Source organism: Erpetoichthys calabaricus, chromosome 5, assembly GCF_900747795.2.
Source record: "Erpetoichthys calabaricus chromosome 5, fErpCal1.3, whole genome shotgun sequence".
Lineage (NCBI taxonomy): Eukaryota > Metazoa > Chordata > Cladistia > Polypteriformes > Polypteridae > Erpetoichthys > Erpetoichthys calabaricus.
Genome location: NC_041398.2, coordinates 2003098 through 2022094, shown reverse-complemented (window position 1 = coordinate 2022094; position 18997 = coordinate 2003098). Strand labels below are relative to the sequence as shown.

The 18997-nt window shown below is 39.8% G+C and overlaps 4 protein-coding genes and 1 long non-coding RNA gene across 11 annotated transcripts in view; 3 read left to right on the top strand and 2 right to left on the bottom strand.

The window, feature by feature from the left end:
- The window catches only part of LOC127527876 (uncharacterized), a 32838-nt gene extending 27218 nt beyond the window's left edge, over window positions 1-5620 (bottom strand). The window contains exon 1 of the long non-coding RNA XR_007935046.1: window positions 5483-5620. This is a non-coding gene — a long non-coding RNA (uncharacterized LOC127527876). The remainder of the gene's footprint in view (window positions 1-5482) is intronic.
- The window catches only part of LOC114652431 (gastrula zinc finger protein XlCGF57.1-like), a 596652-nt gene that overhangs the window by 270133 nt on the left and 307522 nt on the right, over window positions 1-18997 (top strand). The gene's annotated exons all lie outside the window — the stretch shown is intronic.
- Window positions 1-18997, top strand: part of LOC114652542 (tripartite motif-containing protein 16-like) — a 225766-nt gene that overhangs the window by 15026 nt on the left and 191743 nt on the right. The gene's annotated exons all lie outside the window — the stretch shown is intronic.
- LOC114652436 (tripartite motif-containing protein 16-like) overlaps window positions 1-18997 on the bottom strand; it is a 274064-nt gene that overhangs the window by 116846 nt on the left and 138221 nt on the right. The gene's annotated exons all lie outside the window — the stretch shown is intronic.
- LOC114652506 (zinc finger protein 568-like) overlaps window positions 1-18997 on the top strand; it is a 186687-nt gene that overhangs the window by 56971 nt on the left and 110719 nt on the right. The gene's annotated exons all lie outside the window — the stretch shown is intronic.

Here is an 18997-nt window from a genome sequence, read left to right as displayed (position 1 = left end):
TAGTGAATTATATATATAGATAATACCTTGTTTAAATTGTAACTGAACTCCTGCTTATCTTTTACTTTACCTAATTGCCTGAGGTTACTGATGTAGAAGGGAAGGTGGGGAGAAGTTATATGGTACAATACCTTATAAACAGTGATAAGTCTGTGAGATTTGAGGCATTCTGACAAAGGCTACATATATATACAGTAATCCCTCGCTATATCGCGCTTCGCCTTTCGCGGCTTCACTCCATCGCGGATTTTATATGTAAGCATATTTAAATATATATCGCAGATTTTTTGCTGCTTCGCGGGTTTCTGCGGACAATGGGTCTTTTAATTTCTGGTACATGCTTCCTCAGTTGGTTTGCCCAGTTGATTTCATACAAGGGACACTATTGGCAGATGGCTGAGAAGCTACCCAGCTTACTTTTCTCTTTCTTTTGCGCTGACTTTCTCTGATCCTGACGTAGGGGGATTGAGCAGGGGGGCTGTTTGCACACCTAGACGATACGGACGCTCGTCTAAAAATGCTGAAAGATTATCTTCACGTTGTGATCTTTTGTGCAGCTGCTTCCTGAAACGACATGCTGCACGGAGCTTCGCATACTTAAAAGCTCGAAGGGCACGTATTGATTTTTGATTGTTTGTTTTTCTCTCTCTCTGCTCCTGACGGAGGGGGTGTGAGCTGCCACCTTCAACAGCTTTGTGCCGCGGTGCTTCACATACTTAAAAGCCAAACAGCCCTATTGATTTGTTTGCTTTTCTCTCTATCTATGTGACATTCTGTGCTCCTGACGCGCACTCCTTTGAAGAGGAAGATATGTTTGCATTCTTTTAATTGTGAGACAGAACTGTCATCTCTGTCTTGTCATGGAGCACAGTTTAAACTTTTGAAAAAGAGACAAATGTTTGTTTGCAGTGTTTGAATAACGTTGATGTCTCTCTACAACCTCCTGTGTTTCTGCGCAAATCTGTGACCCAAGCATGACAATATAAAAATAACCATATAAACATATGGTTTCTACTTCGCGGATTTTCTTATTTCGCGGGTGGCTCTGGAACACAACCCCCGCGATGGAGGAGGGATTACTGTAATACAAAAGGAGAAAGTAGAGCAATAAAATACTCTACCAAGACAAAACAACCTCTTTCATATGGTACTTATGTGGTGAGGGTCTGTGTGTGTTCATCTTAAAGTGCGACAGGAGACCAACACGGTAACGAACTCAACGAGCATACTGATCCTTAAAAAAAAAAAAAAAAAAAAAGAGGTAAAGGGTAAGGAGAGGGAAATCCCACGATACCACAGCCTCGAAGTGACACTTCAAACATCTGCACTTTGAAAGCTCAACATGGCGTCGGCACGTCAGTATTGAGCAGCCCACCATTACTTGTGACCCCCTGGAATTGGGATACGGTCAATAAAAAGTGAAAGACTCCGAGGTCTGTGAACATCGTTGGTAAAAATGACTTTCACCGCGGACAATGTGGACGTCTTAAACTAGAACACAAATGTACAGTTTATGTATATAAAATCTGTCGAGGTGTATGGAAACTTCTGATATCAACTGTTTACAACCCTGAATTAGAAGAAGATGGGATGGGATGGAAAAGGCAAATAAAAAAACCCAAAAAAGCAGTGATTCTTAAATGTACTTTGACTTTGATTTCATTGCAGACAGTATGAAGCCAAGATATTTCATGTTCTGTCTGCTCAACTTCATTTCATTTGTTATTATACATCCATTCCTGCATTTCAGGCCTGCAACAGATTCCATAAACAGTTGGGACCGGGGGGTTGGCAAATTAGGGCCAGTGATGAGGTGAAATAATTAAATAATGATGGGATTTCAAACAGGTGATTGTAATCGTGATTTGTAGCCATGAAAGGCTGAGTCTCTGAGGAGCAAAGATGGGCAGAGGATCTCCAGTTTGTCAATACATGAGTGAGAAAATGATTGAGATGTTTAAAAACAATGTTCATCAAAGAAAGTGGAAGGGATTTGCAAATCTCTCTCTCTGTGGTGTGTAATATCATTAAATGCTTCAGCAATCGGAGGAATTTCAGTGCGTAAAGCATAAGGGCAGACCACCCGCGATCTCTGACCCCTCAGACCACAGGCACTGCATCAAGGAGCGTCACTCATCAGTAGCTGACAGAACCTCATGGGATGACGAGGGATTACTTTGGCAAACCTTCGTCAAGCACTACAATATGGAGTTCATCCACAAATACCATTTCAATCTTCACTGTACAATAAAGAAGTCTCCTGTTCACCATGTCCAGAAGTGGTGTCAACTTCTCTGGGCTCAGAGGCATCTGAGATGGACAATCGCACAGTGGAAGTGTGTATTGTGGTCAGACGAGTCAGGACTCCAGATCTTTATTAGAAGAAATGAACGCCATTTGCTCCAGACAATCCAGACTGTTATCAGCAACAAGTCCTAAAGCCTGCAGGGCCTGTCATGGTTTGGTGGTGTGTCAGCGCCCATTTATACTTATGTGATGGCAGCATTACTGCCGAAAAGTACATTGACATTTTAGAGCAACATGGCTGAGGAAGAAGACGGCACAGCTACTGGACTGGCCTGCCTGCAGTCCTCACCTGTCCCCAGTAGATAATGTGTTACAGGCCTGAAATGCAGGAATGGATGAACATTAAGAAAGGAAATGAAGTACGCCAAAAAACATGAAACGTCTTGGGTATGCAATGAAGTACAATTCAAAGGACATTTGAGAATAACTGTGTTTTGCATTTTCCATACCTTCCCAACTTTTTTGTTCCGATTTGAGGTTGTACATATTTAATCTAAGACCTGTGAATCCTTCATTTTCCTAGTTAATGAGATCAGCTTGTCAATACACCACACTGCACACTGGTGAATGACCACCGGACTGATGCTTTGTGAATGTCAGTAAGACCAGAAGAAGCCTTTGTGAAGATCTTGTTACATAACAGGATCCAAGTAAGAGTGACATTTCTGCAGTGCTTAAAGCCTTCTGTCCCTTTCCCTGAATTTCCATAAGGTTCCCCAGTTGTGGAAAACATCCTGTGTGGTCCCAGTGCTAAAGAAAGAGCATTCCAGTGACCCTGAGGACTTCAGACCAGTTCCTCTTATTTCATGCATCATGAAGACCTTTGAGAGGCTGGTCCTAAAATAGCTACGTCCTCTTGTTTCAGCACATCTGGATGGTCTGCAGTGTGCCAATCAGACACATATCAGTGTGGAGGATGCTGTTGTCTGTCTTCTCCACACTTCTCTCACTTGGACAAAGCCAGCACCACAGTCACGATCATGTTCTTGGATATCTCCATGGCCTTATCATCATTCAGCCTTATCGACTATTGAAGAAGCTCAAGGCTATGCAACATGAGGCCCCCCTCAGTCTCCTGGACTACGTGAGCAACAGACGAGAGTTTGTGAGGATCAAGGGCTGTGTGTCAGAACTGGTAGTGTGTAATACTGGAGCTTTTAAATGAGACCATCAATCAGGAGCTTCTCACACATAACAATTCAACATGGCAAAGCAGGCCTGGCTGTTCAGTCACTTGTTAGGAGTCCTCATTCCTCATGGCACACTCATGCCATTTTAACAATGCCAAGCCTTTAAAGATGATGTCCAGTGCTGTGTGGAGTTGTGTTTGTGCTCAGGGGTCAAGGGAAGACCCTTGTTGGTAGTGGAGTGCACTCATTGTCTTTCTGATGTGCTCCTTCTTCAGGTCTTTGGTGTGACGTGGTCTTACTCAGCTCACTGTTAGGCTCTTTGCCTTGACTCTTTGTGGCACAGGAGTTTTGGCACTGAACCCCCACCCCACCACCATAATGGCACAGAGCTATTAAAGCCCCCCAGGGGTATCACAGAAGTTTCAGAATGTCCAACTCCAATACCTATAAGGAGGATACAGACTGCTGTGATTGTGAATAAAAAAGCAGATCAGCCAAAGATGATGGGGTCGGCTTTGTGGCTCCTTATGTTGAATGGACGGTGTTGTTGTGTCAGCCACTAATATCCAGAGATGATCTGCTGGACGGCAGTGTGAATAATGTCCACCTGCTTTATGAGTTTCAGTTTCAACTGTCAGCTGGCAAGAGGAAATGTGGCTAATCAGATGTTTGCAAATCGAGAAACTGCAGCAAAACTCAACAGCAAAAGAATCAGAGCAGACATTGAGAAAAACCAAAGTGCTTAACGGAGTCGTAATGAAAATCACCAGCAGTCACTGACTAGAAGATATGCCTTAAATCTTGATGTTAAAACTGCAAACAAACTAAAAATGGTATTTCTCTGAATTGATCACCAATCCTATGAGTACCCACAGTGAAGTTCTTGGAGGGTTGAATCCTCAGCCTCAGGCCATTGACTCAAAACTGTACAATAATTTAAAGGCCTAACGCCATAAACATCTACACTCCAAACTTTTAACATAGATAAAGCGAGATTTGTCAGGAGCTGATAATCAGACAACATACCGTCTCTAAAATCTAGACACTTAGCCATTACCGCGGTCAAAGTGAGAATAAGCCTGAATTTATACTCACACACTGAAGCTGATTAACAGTTGGATCTGCAATCTTCGATTCTGCCTCACGTGTGATGAAGGGTGTGAGGCCGAGCGTCGGTGACGTGGCACTTAATTCTAGGGAGGCAACAGTGCAACACGTCCTAGCAACACAGTCAAGAAGGATAAAGCGACAAAATGGCAACAGGCCACACTTACAATTTAGCAATAAAAACAGTTTATTAATTGTCAATTCATTACTAACACCAAATGCTCATGTATTAATAATCTCTAATGTACAAGGACTACAAGAACTCAGAATAAAGAAGCAGAAAGAAGCAAACCAAAATGTCAAGAACGTTCACATTGTAACAGGCCTGGCTCATATTTGATTAACTCTGCTGGCTATCAGATGAAACGCAGAAAGCAAGCTGATGAAATGTCGGCTAACAGGAGCACCGCAGAACAATCCCACCACTCAGGTGAGTCCTTCTGAATGAAGACAGACCAGGGAGGGCAGCTGGCTTTGTTCACGTCTTACAAGTCTGTCCTTCTCAGAGTGCCATCCACTTTGTGCTCCAGTCCCCAACTCCAAATGTGCTATGGGGTGCAGTGGGGTTGCCGATCTGGAAGTGGCACTCTATACAGGGCTGATGAATGGTGCCATCAAAATCAACAAAAGTCATTGATCACAAATGCCACATTACATGTTTGTGTGATCTTTGTGATGACATTACAGTTTCAGAACATGCGAACTGATAACTAACAGACTTATTCAGTGCATGGTCACAGATTTGAAATCAAAAACACATGAACTTTGAAGTCTGCATGCCACGGCTGTCCTCAACAGTCCACTCAGGAGTGAATGACAGGTCTTTCCACCAATCAGCTTTCTTCTTTTGTTTTCAGTCAGTACCTCCCTTTTCTGTGCTGTCCTTTCTGATTTTGTCCATGTCACCTCTGCCACTAAGCGTATTTCATCAATGTCACCTCTTCATTTTGTGGTTTCCACTTTTTATATTTCTCTGCCTTCTTGCATTTCATGGCCAATGTGCCCTTTTTAGAGAAGTCCTTGTAAGAGTCAAGCTATACTCACACATTTGAGAACATCGATGACATGAAATGTAAAAAGAGTTGGAGTTTATTGAGCTCCTGTGACCTCCAGCTTGTAGTCTCGACGTGAAGAAACGTTGTCTTGAGTATCGATATGAAGAAGGTGCAGAACTCAAACTGAAACCTGAACCAACACATTCGGAGTATAGAGCGTCCTTCACACACCACTAAAGGATAGTCTGACATGGAGCAAAGTGACATCCGTTATATTTTTAGGTTAATTTATCAAAATAACAGCTGGGGCAGCAGAGATCCCTGTGTGTTTCTGCTTTGTCTCCCTTTTTCTCTTATATGTAAGAAAATAAAATCAGTTCATTATGGTGTCTAATTTCTCATAACATTATTATTATTATTATTTTAAATATTATTCCGTCTATACATTAATTGATATTCTTCCCAACTGTGGTCCCCCATGTTAACCCTAGCATGTTGTTGTGAAACCCTTTTCAGGTCTTAAACATTTCTCTTTCAACCCTGAATGTTTCATTTTATTTGTATTTAGATCTTCATTAATTCCCACTTTTGGACTCACCCTTGACACACAGCTGATGAATGTGTTTGGTTTGTAAAGACTCTTATCATTTATAAATGATAACCTAAATTAGTGTCAAAGTCTTATAAAGCCCCTCTACATTGGTCTGTCATGTGACGGCTCTCTTTTTAGTCTCCTGTCCTCCTAGACTGTCCCTATCTGATTGGACAGCATTGGCTGTCAGCTGATGTCACTAAATGACTTCTTCATTATCAGGGTTAAGAACGGCTGTCTGCACTCAGCCCAGGCGTCAGCCATCAGATGATCCCAGAGACGGTACAAGTTCATTGCGTTGTCAGTGGCACCTCCTGGTAGTTGGCTCTGCACTGTGGATTTGATTTTTCTTCTCCATTTTTTATTATTACATTGAACTTTTTCAGTTGTGTTCTGTGGTTGAAGTTGTTATCACCACACAGTTCTGTTGCTCCCTCATTCTGTTGTCTGGTGTTTGTATTGTTCACCATCTTATGTCACAGCACCGGTGCAGAGATGATCAGTCCCTGTATGGCTGACGTCCTGGCAGTACAGTTTCTGAGTCCTTCATGAAATCTTACGTTGCTGATGACGGCTGATACAGGAGGACCACTTTCAACATTCAGAACAGCTAAGAGGCTTACCACAAGTAATACAGTTATTTATAAATATGAAGGCCACTGCTGTCTGAAAAGCGTTAACCACATTTAGGACAACAATGAGGTTTTTTTCTTGCACCTACTGTATAAGTTGTTGAAGAAGATTCTTGCTGTTTGTGAAATATGTGTTGTATTCCAGTGTGTTCATTCCAGTGTGAATTCATATGTGGCTCTGAGGTTACGATCTGTTTGCCATCTTCAGTGTTTTCTCCACTATTCTTGTGTACTTATTAACTACTTTCAACTGGAGTCCTTTACCGCATTCAGAAGATTTTTCTTCATTATTTTTGCCTGACGATCCAATGGAAAGATCATTTGTCATTTCTGGGACAGGCTTTACTCCAATATGACTTTACGTGTCTCTGAAAACTTCTTCTGGAAGAGTACCCTTTACCACATTCAGAACAGGTGTACTGCTTCTCTCCAGTATGGATCATTCTGTGGCACCTAAGTGTGCTTGGACGTGAGAATTGTTTGCCACACTATGGACAGCAATAAGGTTTCACTCCAGAGTAAATTCTCATGTGGTCTTTAGGAGTCGTGCTGTCTGAGAAAAGCTTGCCACAGTCAGAACAGGCTTTGTTTCTTACAAGAGTTAATTATTTTATGATTGTGAAGAGAACTGTTATATGAGAATCACATTTCACATTCAGTACAACTGTAAGTAAGGCTTCTCCCCAGTATGACTTTTTGTATGCTTATAAAGAGAATTGAGGTGTTAGAATTGTTTGCCACATTCCAAGCAAAGGTGAGGTTTCTCTTCGGTGTGAGGTCTGATGTGACTTTTTAGGGTGCTTTGTTGTGAGAACTGTTTATCACATTCAGGACAAAAATAAGGTTTATCTCCAGTATGAGTTTTGATGTGGCACTGAAGTGTGCTTAAATATAAGAATCGTTTCTCAAATTCAGAACAGCAATGATATTTTTCTTCAGTATGGATTTTAGCATGTCTGTAAAGACCTTTCTGGCATGTATAACAATTGCCACCTTCAGAACATCCAAACTGCATTTTCGCTTTAGTGGGAGTTTGTGTGTTTACTTGAAAAGAGCTAATGTTTAAAACCTTTTTCCACATTGAGAACAGCAATATGGCTTCTCTCCAGTATGAATTTCTGTGTGGCTTTGGAAACTGCATTTGTCAGAAAATTGTTTGGCACATTCTGGACAGCAATGAGGTTTTTCTGCTGTGTGGCGTCTTCTGTGGTTCTGAAGATGGCTTCTCCTTAAGAACAACTTACCACATTCTGAAAAACAATGAGGTCGTTCTCCTGTGTTCCCCTTATGTTCATTCCTTTCTTATATTTTTTGTTAATAAAGGTGTTATTTACGTTTTGGCCTACTTTAAATTATCATGAGAATAGAATTCGTCCATACAGGAGATACATAAACTAGTGTGTTTCTTTGGGCCGGGCCCAAGCCCGGATAAATGGGGAGGGTTACATTAGGAAGGGCTTCCGGTGTAAAATTCTGCCAGATCAATATGCGGACAACAATACAGATTTCCATACTGGATTGGTCAAGGCCCGAGTTAACAACGGCCGCCACCAGTACTGTTAGCCAACAGGGTGATGGCGGAAATCGGGCTACTGTTGGCCGAAGAAGGATAAGAAGGCGAGGGTTGTGTTCGGAGGCAGAGGGAGAAGAGGAAGTTAAAGAGAATGGAAGTGAAGGATGGAACTTTGAATGTTCGCAGTATGACTGATTAGGGGAGAGAAGTTAGCTGATGTGATAAAAAGAAGGAAGGCTGATATATTGTGCATGCAAGAGACCAGGTGGAAGGGGAGTGTGGCGCAGTGGTAGTGCTGCTGCTTTGCAGTAAGGAGACTGTGGAAGATTGTGGGTTCGCTTCCCGGTTCCTCCCTGTGTGGAGAGCGCTTTGAGTACTGAGAAAAGCGCTATATAAATGTAATGAATTATTATTAATATTAAGGCCAGGTGTATCAGAGGCAGGTTCAAATTGCTCTACTATAGTGTGGATGGGAGGAGAAATGGGGTAGGAGTTATCCTGAATGAACAGTATGAGTGTTTTGGAGGTGAAAGAGTGTCAGATAGAGTAATGATTATGAAGCTGGAAATTGAATGTGTGAAGATGAATGTTGTTAGTGCATATGCTCTGCAAGTTGGGTGTGCATGGATGAGAAAGAAGATTTCTGGAGTGAGTTTGATGAAGTGGTGGAGAGTGCTTATGGTTTATAAAGCTTTAAATAATCTCGCCCCGGCTTATATATCGGAATGTCTGACACCTTATATTCCAAATCGTAACCTCAGATCCTCAACTGAGTGTCTCCTTAGAATTCCAAGAGCAAAACTTAAAAGAAGTGGTGAGGCGGCCTTCTGCTGTTATGCACCTAAAATCTGGAATAGCCTGCCAGTAGGAATTCGCCAGGCTAATACAGTGGAGCACTTTAAAAAACTACTGAAAACACATTACTGTAACATGGCCTTCTCATAACTTCACTGTAATTTAATCCTGATACTCTGTATATCCAATTCATTATAATAACTATTCATTCAAAATCTGTACTAACCCCTACTCTCTCTTCTGTTTCCTTTTCCGGTGTCCTGTTGGTGGTGGCGTGCGCCACCACCATCTACCCAAAGCACCATGATGTTCCAACAATGATGGATGGATTAAAAGCCAGAAGTCTGTATGACCATCAGCATCAAGTGACTCCGTGAGAACCATAACTACAAAGAGGACTATTTCATTTATGTTAGGTAGAATGCCCAAAGGGGACTGGGCGGTCTCGTGGCCTGGAATCCCTACAGATTTTATTTTTTTCTCCAGCCTTCTGGAGTTTTTTTTGTTTTTTCTGTCCACCCTGGCCATCGGACCTTACTCCTTTTCTATGTTAACTAATGTTGTCTTATTTTAATTTCTTATTTTGTCTTTTATTTTTCTTCTCTTCATTATGTAAAGCACTTTGACCTACTTTTTGTATGAAAATGTGCTATATAAATAAATGTTGTTGTTGTTGTTTTGAAGATGGCTTCTCCTTGAGAACGACTTTCCACATTCTGTACAGCAATCAGGTTTTTCTCCGGTGTGGATTCTTCTGTGCTACTGAAGATATCTTTTCATTGAGAATTGTTTGCCACTTTCTTTACAGCGATGACATTTCTGTGCTCCAGAGTGAATTTCTGTGTGTTTGTTAAGATTCTTGTTCTTTGGGAAATGCTTGCCCCTTTTATGACAACAATTTGTTTTATCTCTAGTGTGAATCTTCATATGCTTATTAAGATCACGTGTGTGTGTGAATTGTTTGCCACATTCCAAACATTTTTTTCCAGTGTGAATTTGGTTTTCTTTCTCCACTTGCTGTCGATCAGTTTTGATGACTGCTGTCTGTGTTACTCCAGTAGCAGGGAGAGAACTGCACTGCAAAATGGCTGCTGTCAGGTTCTCTGATGCTCTTGCTGATTTCTTCATACCTTTCTCTTTGTATTGAAGAGAGGGCTGACCAAATGAAGGTGGAGAGAAGCTGCCATTTTTCTGTAAATCTGAAATAACACAAACATTTTAACTATTTTTTTCCTGACACTCATAAGGTGACTTACAACATTTGAGACACATTTGGTTATTTATGAGCCAATCTTAGAAAGTGATGCTTTAAGCTTCAAGTTAAATTCATATTAATATAAATTCCTTTCATAGTCATAGACAATGGTATAGTTTTTTACCCCCCTCTAAGTTAGCATGAGATAGAACTTTCTTGCTATAACTGAGATTTGTGAAAGATGAATGTTCTCTTCGTTCCCTTGTACTAATCCTTGTCAAAGAAGTTAAGCAGAAGTAAGCTTTAAAAACATGCTTTGCTGAGCAAACAGAAAAATATTTGTCCAAAGGACTCAAGGTCTAAGCATTCCACACATGAGACTGCCTTATCACGTTTTCCCTTACTTTACATCTGAACGCCATAACAACGGGGCCAAGGAATCAAGTTGCACAAGGGGCGTTGAAGGGGCTCAAGGATTGTGTATAATAAGAGTGTCGACTGTTGCATTTCATAATGATATTAAATCACGCATTCTAGGGGTATAAAAACTTTACCCCACCCAACAGACGGGGTTCAGAAGAGCCCTGACGCTGTCATGTAATATTGATTGCCTGCTTTTTTGAAACTCTGCTCACTGTGACGATGAGAAAATAAAGCTGTTATATGACCACACCTGCTGTCTTGTCTGAAGTCTTCGTCCACAGATTCAGTGTTTTAATTGAGTCAGTTGTTGTTTAGAACTGGTCCCAGTGCACAGGGACTTAAAGACCCATTTTCAACATAGAAATGGGATAGGCATACAGTTTTTTGACCGTTCTTAAATGGTTCAGAAATGTTTAGAAGTCATTTTGTAAAGGTTAGAAATAAAACAATATTGATAAGCTTTGAGCAGAACTTTTAAGAACAACTTTCTTATTGCTGTATCAATTTTCACTTTTTTGTGTGAACTGTTTTAGCTTGAATTTTTACTAAAGCTTTTAAAAACAAAGATATTTTGTCTGTGTAATCATTTTGGTGCATCAAGCTTTTGCTGAATCCCTTTATGTATGTTAGAGCTGCTGAACTTTGGTAATTTTGGGAAAAACACTTCTACACTTTTCATCAGAAAACTTGCCATCTGGAGGCGTTGAACTTGAACTGGAAACTACCATCTGAGAACTTGTGCTCCTGAACTCGCCAATGAAAGATAAAGAACTGAGCTACTGTGAGGTACTGTGCTCTTATCTTCTATCTCTGCATGATCGTAAACGAAACCGAGGTCGCCGAACCTGAACTTAGGAAGATTTAAGGAACTGTAGTATTATATAAGGCATTGTGGATGATCGCTTGTGCTTTTGCCTGAGTCATGGAAGCCTCGCTGTAAAGAAGTAATCTGTTTTGCTGAAATGTCCCGATTGTGACAAAGCAGTTTGTCTGGAAATGTGCTGTCATAAGAGACTCACACTTACTGTGAATATGGTGATGTCCAAGCTTAGTTCAAGTGAAGTTACCGGGAGTAATGTGAGTACAGACTCAAAGGCAGAGAATGTGCTTGTGGATCTTACAGATCACTTAACACTAGAATTACCAGAGCATACGAAAAAACTCGTAGAACCGGCCCACCTTAAATCCGTTCGCACCTCTCCATCAGCATCTTTTGTCCTGTAAATGTGCCGATAAAGACAAGCAGCAAGCAGCCTGCTATTCCATCCCCCCACAGCTGCAGAGTGTGCACAAACTTCTCCCAGTTCCTGCCTTGATTGATTATCTGGGAGTGAAGTGCTGGAGATTTAGAGTGGAAATAATAGATCGTTATTTAGAACACATGCATTTCATGTGTGTTCCGTTTCTACAATAATCTGTGTAAACACATTGTTAAAACAGAAATGTTTTTCGTACTTTAGTAATAAATGATAAAATGTTCAGATAAACTATATAATGTGTGAAGCCTGCAGTCCAAAGATTAAATTAACACTTTCACAAATGGTTCAAGGATAAGACAACAGCTTCCATGGCGTAGTGGTAAGATTTGACTTGTAATCAAGAGTCCCAGGTTTGATCTCAAATGCCTTTTATGTTTGCCATTTTCAGTAGTGAGTTGCTCTTATTGTTAATATTATACAGTACACACATACATTTGGTTTGCGTCTGTAACAGACCATGTGCGTTTGTAGGACTTGTGAAAGTTACCTTTTTCTTCACTTTTATTCTCTCAGTCACGATCACCATACATACTAAGGGGAGCTGACGCTGTTAGTTTTTATTTGAAACTGGGAGTATCTGTAGATGTGAGTGGTGTTTTGAAGCAATGGAACTGGACATTCTCTGATCTGGAGGGATAAAAGCTGACACACAAACGCTGGTGAATCTGCCTTCTTCGTATCTCATCGTCAACTGATTGTTTTTTTTATTCAGTTTTTTTGAGTGTTCCTGTTCACACTGAATTAGTATGCACCTTATGGTCTATGATGACACAAAAAAAAAAAAATGGAGACATAGGTATATATGATATTTGGAATTATTCATTCAGAGAGGTCAGTTCAGTGCTATATGCAATCATCAGATCCAAATTTTAACAGTTCACACACATGCAACGACCGAACTCCCTACATTTACGACACGTGTACTGTTGCAATGCATACACTTCTCTCTGTGCTGTGGTTTCTATTACACACCTGAAAGAAAGAGACAATATATGTGACATTTTGAAGAAATAATTTTATGATCTGAATAGTACCAATCAGAAAACATCATCACACTAATGCAATATTATTTGAAAACGAACAGATCGGGTGTGAACTTATGCCGGCGCTGTTACTTAGAATCCGATCAGGAGGGGCGGGGTTGGGTGTGTGTGTGTTTGCGGGGGGGTTCAGGGGGAGTACAGTGTGATTGAGAGTAAAACTGAAAAAAAGGTAAATTTGTCTCTTTCTTTTTTCTCCGTGCTGTGTTGACATCGTGCACCAGAAGGCGTGAGCTACACATGTCGTAAATGTAGGAAGTTTGGTCCTTGCGTGTGTGTGAACTGTTAAAATTTAAATCTGATGATTGCATATAGCGCTGAACTGACCTCTCGGAATGAATAATTCCAAATATCATATATACCTATGTCTCTGTTTTTTTTTTTGTTTTTTTTTGACATCATAGACCATAAGGTGCATACTAATTCAGCGTGAGCAGAAACACTCAATAAAAGTGAATTAAAAAAACAGCAGTTGATGGTGAGATACAAAGAAGGCAGATTCACCAGCGTTTGTGTGTCAGCTTTTATCCTTCCAGATCAGAGAATGTCCAGTTCCATTGCCTCAAAACACCACTCACATCTACAGTTACTCCCAGTTTCAAATAAAAACTAACAGCGTCAGCTCCCCTTAGTATGTATGGTGATCGTGACTGAGAAAATAAAAGTGAAAAAAAGGTAACTTTCTTACAAATGCACACCATCTGTTACAAACGCAAACCAAATGTATATGTGTACTGTATTATATTAACAACTAGCAAAATACCCGCGCTTCGCAGCGGCGAAGTACTGCCTTAAAATTGTTATTAAGAAGAAAAGTAAACATTTTTAAACTGAGGGAAAATATACAAATAATTATTTGTTAAGGATCTCTTTGTATACCACGTTGGCAGTTCGGCCCTATAAAACCTGCTTAACTTTTGTAAGTAAGCTGTAAGGAATGAGCCTGCCACATTTTAGCCTTCTACGTACACGGAAAGTTGGAGAGTTAGTGATGAGTGAGTCAGTGAGTGAGGGCTTTGCCTTTTATTAGTATAGACTAGCAAAATACCGCGCTTAGCAGCGGAGAAGTAGTGTGTTAAAGAGGTTATGTAAACATATATATACATATACATATATACATATATATACATATCTACATATACACATATCTACATATATATATACATATACACATCCACATATATAATATATATATGTGGATGTGTATATATATGTGTATATATATATGTGGATGTGTATATATATATGTGTATATATATATATGTAGATATGTATATATATGTGTATATATATATATGTAGATATGTATATATATGTGTATATATATGTAGATATGTATATGTATATATATGTGTCTGTATGTGTATATATATATATATATATATATATATATATATATATATATATATATATATATATACACATACATACATGTCTACATATATATATATATATATATCTATATATATAAATAGCCAAATTCCCGCACTTCGCAGCGGTGAAGTACTGCTTTTAAATTTTTATTAAGAAGAAAAGAAAACCTTTTTAAATTGAGGGAAAATATACCAATAACAGTTTGTTAAGGATCTGTTTTTTTGTGAAGCTTCCTTTACACAGCCTGCTGTTTTATAAACGAACGCCATATAAGACCATCCTTTCTCCTTGCTTAGCGGTTCTGTATTGTTTTGTTGTTTGTTTATTACGATTGTTATAGTTATTGTGTAGCTATTTGAGACTCACTTTTCTGTTCAGGTACCCATTTCCTTTATGTAGTCCGCAGATACTCCGCTATTTTTTGTTCGTTTATTACGATTATAGTTATTTATTGATTCTCTTCTTCAGCTGACTGCCTGCTCATATAAGGCGCTCTGCTGTTTTTTTGTGAAGCAGGATTTAAACAGCTTTTCCGCTGTTTTTTAAACGAACGCCATATAAGGTCTTCCTTCTTTCTTGCTTCGCCAAGGAAGCCGCCTTTTTATTTAATCCACAGGGTCTCCGCTGTTTTTTTGTTTGTTTATTACGATTGTTATAGTTCTCTTTGTATACCACGTTGTCAGTTCAGCACTCCGGTTGTAATATGACCAAGCCGTGCAAGCTTACTGTTGAGAATGCAACGTATAGTTGTACAGGAGAAAAGCAATCATGCCTCAAATCAATGGCAACCTTTTGTAGGTCTATGAACTTAATTTAAACTTTAGGTTTACACGGTGCTTTGTTTCCGAAGTACCTGCACTCATGAATATGTCTGTATGCGTCAGTCGCTTCATATTCTTTTCCTACATTATCAATTGTGTAATGTGTTTTTTGAACAGGTTTGATTCATCGAAGTGATCACTCGTGCTGCATTCAGTCAGTTCACGTGACCCGCTCTCTTGTGTGATGTTGCGATGTCCACGGGTTTATTTAATGTTAGCTAAGACCTGGAACTTAAAAGTTTCTCGCTACAGCAATTTTAACTCCATTACAAAGTGATCCAAAGTCTTGTTTATACCTCGTGTCTTCTCATGAAATTATATGTCGCAAATATGGTATTGCAAACGGCAGTGGGAGCGTTTCTATAAAGTTAATTTAAACTTACGGTTTACACCGTGCTTTGTTTCCGCAGTATCGAAGTGATCACTCGTGCTGCATTCAGTCAGTTCACGTGAGCTGCTCTCTTGTGTGATGTTGCGATGTCCACGGCTTTATTTAATGTTAGCTAAGACCCGGAACTTAAAAGTTTCTCGCTACAGCAATTTTAAGTCCGTTACAAAGTGATCCAAAGTCTTGTTTATACCTCGTGTCTTCTCATGAAACTTGTATGTCGCGAATATGGTATTGCAAACGGCAGCGGGAGGCTCTTCCTTGTTTTCAGTTCACGTAATTACGTGGGAGGCGTGATGACGCGATACGCAACTCCGCCTCCCACGGCCATCGAGCTACACTCCATTACAGTATATGGACAAAAAAGAGGTTCCAGTTATGACCATTACGCGTAGAATTTCGAAATGAAACCTGCCTAACTTTTGTAAGTAAGCTGTAAGGAATGAGCCTGCCAAATTTCAGCCTTCCACCTACACGGGAAGTTGGAGAATTAGTGATGAGTGAGTGAGTGAGTGAGTGAGTGAGTGAGTGAGTGAGTGAGTGAGTGAGTGAGTGAGTGAGTGAGTGAGTGAGTGAGTGAGTGAGTGAGTCAGTCAGTCAGTGAGGGCTTTGCCTTTTATTAGTATAGATACCCTACAAAGGCAGAGCCATGATTCCGGTTGGACTTGATACTGTTGATTCACTGTGGGAATTAGTAGTAATTGACAGTGGAGACAGAGAGGTAAAGCTCAGGTCCCTTAACCCACCCGAGATCTGTGAATTCTCATTGTCCACCTCACTCATATTTTTGCTTCCACTTTCTCTCTTGACTGGAGCCGATGCTGCAGTGTAAGGTCCAAGTAGATCCAGTCCTTCGCCAGTCTCTTCCAAATAAGTCTCTGGCGGGCCGTATTGTAAACTTAAGACTGGATTAGGCTTTGATGAAGCTTTAGTTGCCTTTTCCTTATCTTTCTAAACCTTTGATATTCTGCTCATGATTTAATGTACATATACGTAATTAAAACCTCTCAGATTGGTTAAATAAAGGATATCTCAAAAAAGGCAAAATAACATCACTGTCATTAGAGTTCCATCCTAGACATCCATTTCTCACAATGGATGAGACCAACAGTTCTTCGATGTGTTCATTTAGCTCTTTATGAAGAGCTTCATTTGCCAAACAATTTACTGTTACCACCAATTTTAAATATGTACTCCTTTAAACCATTGTCCGCTATATTGTTTATAGCAAAATACTCGCAGCGGAGAAGTAGGAATCAGAACAGTATTGTTAGCATGTGATCCTGTAAGAAGTTTTGCTTCAATAACATTGTGTGTCATGGTGTTGACGACTAAACGTGTACCATTGCATAAACCTTGTGTAGTGTTAAGGTTTCTTAATAGCATGATTATTGTTCTGATTGAAAGGTTAAGATTGTGTTGTGGTAATCTGGCTGGGTTAATAGTGTTCAAATATTGTAAGGGGAAATTAAGATGGTCATTGTTGTCATCAGAGTCAACTTTGTCAGAGCTTAGAAAGAGCTGTGCCTCTCCAGGAAGTAATGCAATGACTTGGTTATTTATGTGAGCAACATTAATATTTTTTCAGCAGGTTGGATAATGGATGGATGGACATAATATAGTCCGTTGTGTTAAAAAGGGTATTTGGTCTAATGAGATTGCTGTTCCAAATTTCTCCGTAACTAAGTCGTCACAGATAAAGGCTTGAGGAATTGTAATAATATCTGGGTGAAGTCCATCTGTATTGGTGAGTGTACCATCTCCCAGTTGTAATAACCAATTGTTATATTCTGGATCTGGACATCGCATGTTTTGTACCAACTGAATCTTTTGAAAGCAATGCCAATTGGCCGCGTAACATTTTTTCTTCCGCGGTTTTAGAAGCGCGTTGTAGGCGCCGACGTTTATTGTTTCTTTTGATGTGGGTTCGTGGTCCCGTTACTCGAGCCGTCTCGTTCTGTACCCGTGATCGTGAATTCATGACTTGTGTGTTCTTTATCGTTAGTAATATGGATAAGTAATAAGGAGGATCGCACTCACTGTTAATATGCGGACTGTTCGTTTCTTTGTATTATTACCAATCAGGTGTCGCGCCTGTATATGTATTGTAGTCTGGTCTCTTGTTGTTTATGTATGAAGTCGTCCGCGTATTTTAAGGTGGACTGAACAATAGCTGAGCGCATGGCTTGTGGAGCAATAGCTAAGCACTGTCTAAAATCTCCTCCTAATAAAAGTACCTTTCCTCCAAAGGGAATATTCTTATTCATCAACGTTTGTAGAAGTTTATCAATGGTGTTGAATAAGTGACTGGATGCCATTGTACATTCATCTATAATTAATAGTTTTGCAAGACGGATGTCACATGCATTGTTACTGTTCATTTTCATAGTGGATACCGATGTTTCTGTGATTGGGACCGGTATTTTGAATAAGGAGTGACATGTGTTTTTGGAGCCGAGACATTTTTTCTTCCGCGGTTTCAGAAGCGCGTTGTAGGCGCCGACGTGTATTGTTTTTTTTCATGCGGGTTCGTGTTTGTGGTCCAGTTACTCGAGCCGTATCGTTTTGTACCCGTGATCGTGAATTCATGACTTGTTTGTTCAGTATCGTTAGTAATATGGATAAATAATAAGGAGGATCGCACTGACTGCTAATATGGAGCCTTTTCTGATCGTGAACTCATGACTTGTTTGTTCTTTATCGTTAGTAATATGGATAAGTAATAAGGAGGATCGCACTCACTGTTACGTCGTTTGTCGGCGTGCGTTTTTTTTGAGGGGCGCGTTGCCTCATTTTTTATTTCTGTTAGTGGAGGGAGGCTTTGTGTATCGTGGGTCTGAATCCTCTTTTTTGTGTGTGTCCTGTTTCGTGTGGTTTGGCCTTCGTGTGGTGCTTTGTTGCATGGGTCTGTTGCTATGGACGTGGCACATCATTTCTCATTTTCCGGTGCTTGGAGGGGGGCTTTGTGTGGCGCCTGCGCACTACGTCTTTTACGTCCACGGCCCATGTCCCTGCGTCCATCCAGTTTACCATTCTCGTTTAGTAATATGGATACATATATACATATATATACATATCTACATATACACATATATCCATATATACATATACACATCCACATATATATACATATATATATATATATATATAATATATATATATATACACATATCAACATATATATACACATACATATACACACATATATAAACACACACATATACATATATACATATACACATATATACATACATACACACATATATATATTATATGTCATTTAGCCCGTTACAATAACGGGTGCTAGAACAGTAGTGCATAAACATTAGTAGGAACAGTCTATATTAAATGGCAAGGGAATTTGACCTCATTATGTTTGTTGGTTGTACTTTTCTTTCATTTCAGCCTTTATTTTGTTGATGTTTA